Below are 5,917 nucleotides of genomic sequence, written 5' to 3'. Positions count from 1 at the left end.
CCTGGGCATCCAGAGACCTGGGATCGAACGTGAGTCTGTCACTCAGTGTGTAACTGGGCAACTTCCTTACTCCTCAGGTCTCCAGAGTCCCCCTCTGCAAAAGAGAGAAGTGGATTAGGTGGTCTCTGCTTTTGCTCACCTCTGCTTTGATTTATTGACTTGATCATGTGCTGAGCATTGCACCAGGGGCTTTCCACGGTGCCCTCATACCAACTGCATTAGGTAGATAATATAATCCCCATTTTTCACACAGAGAGAGTGAAGACAGGGGGAATATAAGAACCCAGAAGGCAAGAAGAGAGACTGGCATTATTAGAATAGGACTAAAGAAGAACAAGGCAACTTTACCTAAGCTGAAAGTGTGGGGTTCAACAGCACTTGACAGTTCATGGTACAGTTTCACATGTATTCTTTCAGTGGCACTTCCCCATGCAGATAAGAAAGATGTTTTTATTCTCATGTAAGAGGTGATAAAATAGGTTAAGTGGCTTATAAAAGATCATGTAGAGGAACTTTCCAGAACGCTTGGTGAGAGGCGGAGGAGCAGCGGATGCCCAAGCTGCACACAGCTATGCGCTCCTTCCCGCTCCTCCACATCGGCCTCAGCCAGCTCCCTGGCTGTAGAAAATGGTGAAAGAAACCACTTTCTATGATGTTTTGGGGGTCACACCTGATGCCACTCATGAAGAGTTGAAAAAGCCTTATAGGAAACTGGCCTTGAAGCACCGCCCTGATAAGAATCCAAATGAAGGAGAGGCGTTTAAACAGATTTCTCAAGCTTAGGATGCAAAGAAAAGAGAACTATATGACAAAGGAGGAGAACAGGCAATTAAAGAGGGTGGAGCAGGTGGCGGTTTGGGCTCCCCCATGGGCATCTTTGATATGTTTTTTGGAGGAGGAGGAAGGATGCAAAGAGAAAGGAGAGGTAAAAATGTTGTACATCAGCTCTCAGTAACCTTAGAAGATTTATATAATGGTGCAACAAGAAGACTGGCTCTGCAAAAGCATGTGATTTGTGACCACTGTGAAGGCCGAGGTGGTAAGAAAGGAGCAGTAGAGTGCTGCCCCAATTGCCGAGGTCCTGGAATGCAAAGAAGAATTCATCATATAGGCCCTGGAATGGGTCAGCAAATTCAGCCTGTGTGCATGGAGTGCCAGGGCCATGGGGGAACGGATCAGTCCTAAAGATAGATGTAAAAGCTGCAATGGAAGGAAGATAGTTAGAGAAAAGAAGATTCTAGAAGTTCATATTGACAAAGGCATGAAAGATGGCCAGAACATAACATTCCATGTGCAGGAGACCAAGAACCAGGACCAGAGCCAGGAGATATTATCATTGTGTTAGATCGGAAGGACCATGCTGTTTTCACTCCACGAGGAGAAGACCTTTCCATGTGTGGACATACAGCTGGTTGAACCATTATGTGGCTTCCAAAAGGCAATATCTACTCTTGACAACCGACAGTCATCACCTCTCATCCAGGTCAAATTGTCAAGCATGGGGATATCAAGTGTGTGCTAAATGAAGGCATACCAATTTATCGTAGACCATATGCAAAGGGTCACCTAATCATCGCATTTAAGGTAAATTTCCCTGAAGATGGCTTTCTTTCTCCTGATAAACTGTCTTTGCTGGAAAAACTCCTACCTGAGAGGAAGGAAGTAGAAGAGACTGATGAAATGGATCAAGCAGAACTGGTGGACTTTGATCCAAATCAGAAAAGACAGCACCACTACAATGGAGAAGCATATGAGGATGATGAACATCATCCCAGAGGTGGTGTTTGGTGTCAAACCTCTTAATGAGGCCAGTGAATGACACTCACTGCTGGCATTTTATGTGCAGTAGTGAATGAATGAAGGACTATAATCACAATATGCTCACTGCTTGCTATTGTTTTTCTTTTAATATTTAACTATAGTAGTGTTTTAAAAGTTAAACGAATAAATACAAATATAAAAGCTCTGACTTTGCCCTGTATGTATGATGACTTTAGTGTGCAAGGTGAAATTTAATACCTATAAAAATTACTTAAAAAATAAGTTCCCCTAGCATTTGTTAGGCTAAACTTTGTAACTGATTTCAGCTATGTATGTGGACAAGCTTAGACTGAAATGCTAGGTGTATGTATTGGACTCATGTATGACCCTTCATTGTTAAGCTATGAAATTAAAACTGTATTTAACTGGCAATCAGAAAAAGAAAACTTAAATTTGTAGAGACTTGTTGGTCTGTATAGTAAATTTGTATTACCTGGGATTCATTGTGATGCCTCTGCATTTATTTTGCCTCAACTGTTACTTGAAGATGGTATACTATACTATATAATTTAGCCTGTGGTATCAGTGATAGAAAGGATGCCTTTCAAAAGAAGAGGTTTATCATAATATGCTGATTGAGGGCTTGCACTTCTAGAATTGCATTCCCTCTGTACCATCCATATATAATATATCCATATATATGTAACTTGACCAGTCCTGAGTTTTTTTTTCCCTCTTCTCTTTGGACCATGATAAGCCCCTGAGTAGTAACTTCCAGAAGTGGATAATTTAGAAGTGAAGAGACCTTTACATGGAGAAGTAATTTGCATGAATAATATAGGAAGGTCTTCCTTAGGTATGTTACAGGCTTACTTTAAACCATTTGACTTATGCTACAAAGTAACTGTAATTTAATGTTGGTAGTATAGCAAATGATGAATAGCTTTCTTTTTTTCTTTTTTTTTAATTTTTTTTTTTTTTTTTTTTTTGAGACAGAGTCTCACTCTGTTGCCCGGGCTAGAGTGAGTGCCGTGGCGTCAGCCTAGCTCACAGCAACCTCAGACTCCTGGGCTCAAGCAATCCTCCTGCCTCAGCCTCCCGAGTAGCTGGGACTACAGGCATGTGCCACCATGCCTGGCTAATTTTTTCTATATATTTTTTAGTTGTCTGTAAGGTTTTGGGATGGTCGGCGCCAGAGAAAGAAAGACTTGAGCAGAGTAGAAAGGGGCAAGCAACGAGGCTTTATTTGAGCGCTCCCGGGCGACAGTAACGGGTCCCAAGAGAGGGGCCCGAGAAGTTGCACCGCCCGGAAGTTTTGTGTGGGCTTATGTATGTTTTAGAGCTGGGAGATGGCGGTTTTTCTGGTTCCGTTATGGTTTTAGGGTGGGTATTGAGAACTAGGAGGGGCTGGTGGCATGTATGGATTCCAGGAACTGAGACCCTTATCAGGGTAACCATCCAGGTGTGGCTATTCTTTAACTTAGCTGGGCCCCGCAGGCATTGCTCTCGGCAGGTCTCGTGGGCTTCTTTTTTTCATTAGGGAGGGGAGGGATGCCCGCCACCAGCCTTACATTGTCCAGCAAATTTTCTTTCTATTTTTAGTAGAGACGGGGTCTCACTCTTGCTCAGGTTGGTCTTGAACTCCTGAGCTCAAACAATCCACCTGCCTGAGCCTCCCAGTGCGCTAGGATTACAGGCGTGAGCCACCGCGCCTGGCGGATGAATAGCTTTAATTATATGTTTAAAAGTCTCATCCATGTGTTCACATGCTTAAATCTGGGTATCAGAATACAAGCAGTTCTTGAAATGTAAAAAAAAAAAAAAAAAAAGATCATGTAGATAGGAAGTGGTATTAGAGAGAATTAATTTCTTGGTTAGCAAATATCAAAATTGAACCTCTGACTCAATTCTGGTGATCATTTTGAGAATTCAAATTGTATTACTTAAATTTCATGTGCTAATTTCCCAATTATTATAGATATAGAAACCCATAATGGAGAAGCATACAGTAGGAAGGAGGTATTTTTAGGCATCAATGTACATTTGCACATAGACTATTCTGTCTTATAGTCTTATAATTCAGTTAAAATTTTATTTTATGACTATTTTATTCCCTCTTTTCTTCTTTTAATAATACTATACTTAGGAAACCAGCAATAAGAATATCCTTTAAAATGAGTTTGGACTCTGTCAAGTGGCAAATATTTGTCAAGCGGCAAATATTTGTCAAGCAAGTAAGAAGAAAAGGATATTTACCAATACTGTGAATATCTAGTTTTATTTCTGTTTGTGAACAATTGACAGCCTTTCCCCTTCCAGTCCCCAACCCCCTAACTCCATGAGGGATCATCTTGCTTCATGGATATTTAAAATAAATACAAAGCATATTATTTAGACACACTCCCTAGTCTAGTAAAACTCAGTGTTTCTATTACAAGACTTTAACAGCTGCTTCTCACATTAATTTCATTTCCATAGTTGCCTTTCAGAAAAAAAGCTTCAACAGCTGAGTATGGTGGCTCAATCCTGTGGACCCCATTACTTGCAAGGCTGGGGCAGAAGGATGGCTCGAGTCCAGGAGTTCTGGGCTGCAGTGTGCTACGCCAACTGGGTGTCCCCACTAAGTTCAGCATCCACCTCCTGGGAATGGTGGACGAGGTTGCCTAAGGAGGGTGAACCGGCCCAGGTCAGAAATGGAACAGGTCGAAACTTCTGTGCTGATCAGTGCTAGAATTGTGCCTGTGAATAGCCACTGCACTCCAGCCTGGGCAACTAAGCAAGACCCTGTCCCTGGTTTAAAAAAAAAAAAAATTAAAAAAAAAAAAAGAGGGCCAGGCACGGTGGCTCATGCCTGTAATCCTAGCACTCTGGGAGGCCAAGACAGGTGGATTGTTTGAGCTCAGGAGTTCGAGACCAGCCTGAGCAAGAGCGAGACCCCATCTTTATTAAAAATAGAAAAGAAATTATATGGACAGCTAAAAATATATACAGAAAAATTAGCCGGGCATGGTGGCGCATGCCTGTAGTCCCAGCTACTTGGGAGGCTGAGGCAGAAGGGTCGCTTGAGCCCAGGAGTTTGAGGTTGCTGTGAGCTAGGCTGACGCCACGGCACTCACTCTAGCCTGGGCAACAGAGTGAGAATCTGTCTCAAAAAAAAAAAAAAAGAAAGAAAGAAAGCTTTGACATGTATAAAGCACACAGGAATTTCTTCTGATAAGACTATCAAATGGGCAAGTGCTTACTCATTGCCCTAAAGTATCCCTTCTGGGCATTAGAACGTACGTCTGCTTAGAAAACAGGCAAGAGACCTCTTAGGACCTATTCCATCTCTATGTGTAAACACTATGGCTACTTGGAATTGGTTTTATGATCTCACTTTTAAAGTTGTACTTTTGTCCAGACCACTTCTGGTTTCAATTACATACTTGGCTCAGCTCTTTGAAACAGCCTCCTGCCTCGCCTCTCTCTCTTGGTAACAGTCTTGCTGCCCTTTCCTCCTTCCCCCCTTCCCTTAATCCCTGGTCATTTCACAGACGTTTCCCTTGCCCTGCGCTTCACACTATTTTCTCCAATTTCATAAAGGACTCTTTTTCATTTCCAAGTATGTTGTTTCCTACCTCTATGCTCTTCTTATGCTGAAAAAAAAAAAAATCACTCTTTGTTGCCTCAAACAAAGGGAAACTTTGCTGTTTGCCCAAGTGATTCTTGACTTCAGGGCTGTACTAGGTCCTTTTTGTATACAGGGCTACCTCAATTTGGGGGCAGAGGAAAGAATGGTAAGTATCTGGACTGATTATCTTTTTTTTTTTTTTTTGAGACAGGGTCTTGCTCTGTCACCCAGGTTGGAGTGCACTGAGATGATCAGAGCTCACTGAAGAAACCTTGAACTCCTGAGCTCAAGTGATCCTCTTGCCTCAGCCTCCTGAGTAGCTGGGACTACAGGCACAGGCCATCATGCCTGGTTAATTTTTTTTTTTTTTAATTTTTTGTAGAGACAGGGTCTCACTAAGTTGCCTAGGTTGGTCTCAAACTGCTAGCCTCAAGCAATTCTCCCACATTGGCCTCCCAAAGTGCTAGGATTACAGGCATGAGCCACCACACCTGGCCTGGACTGATTATCTGATGGGTACTTTCACCGGCAGTTGTGATGAGGTGT

At 42.4% G+C, this 5,917-nt stretch overlaps 1 pseudogene; it reads left to right on the top strand.

The window, feature by feature from the left end:
- The first annotated feature begins 627 nt into the window (after positions 1 to 627).
- Positions 628 to 1,857, top strand: LOC123648115 (annotated as a pseudogene).
- Positions 1,858 to 5,917: the final 4,060 nt, after the last annotated feature.

Source organism: Lemur catta, chromosome 12 (assembly GCF_020740605.2).
Source record: "Lemur catta isolate mLemCat1 chromosome 12, mLemCat1.pri, whole genome shotgun sequence".
Classification (NCBI taxonomy): Eukaryota; Metazoa; Chordata; class Mammalia; order Primates; family Lemuridae; genus Lemur; species Lemur catta.
This window is presented reverse-complemented; position numbering and strand designations above follow the sequence as displayed.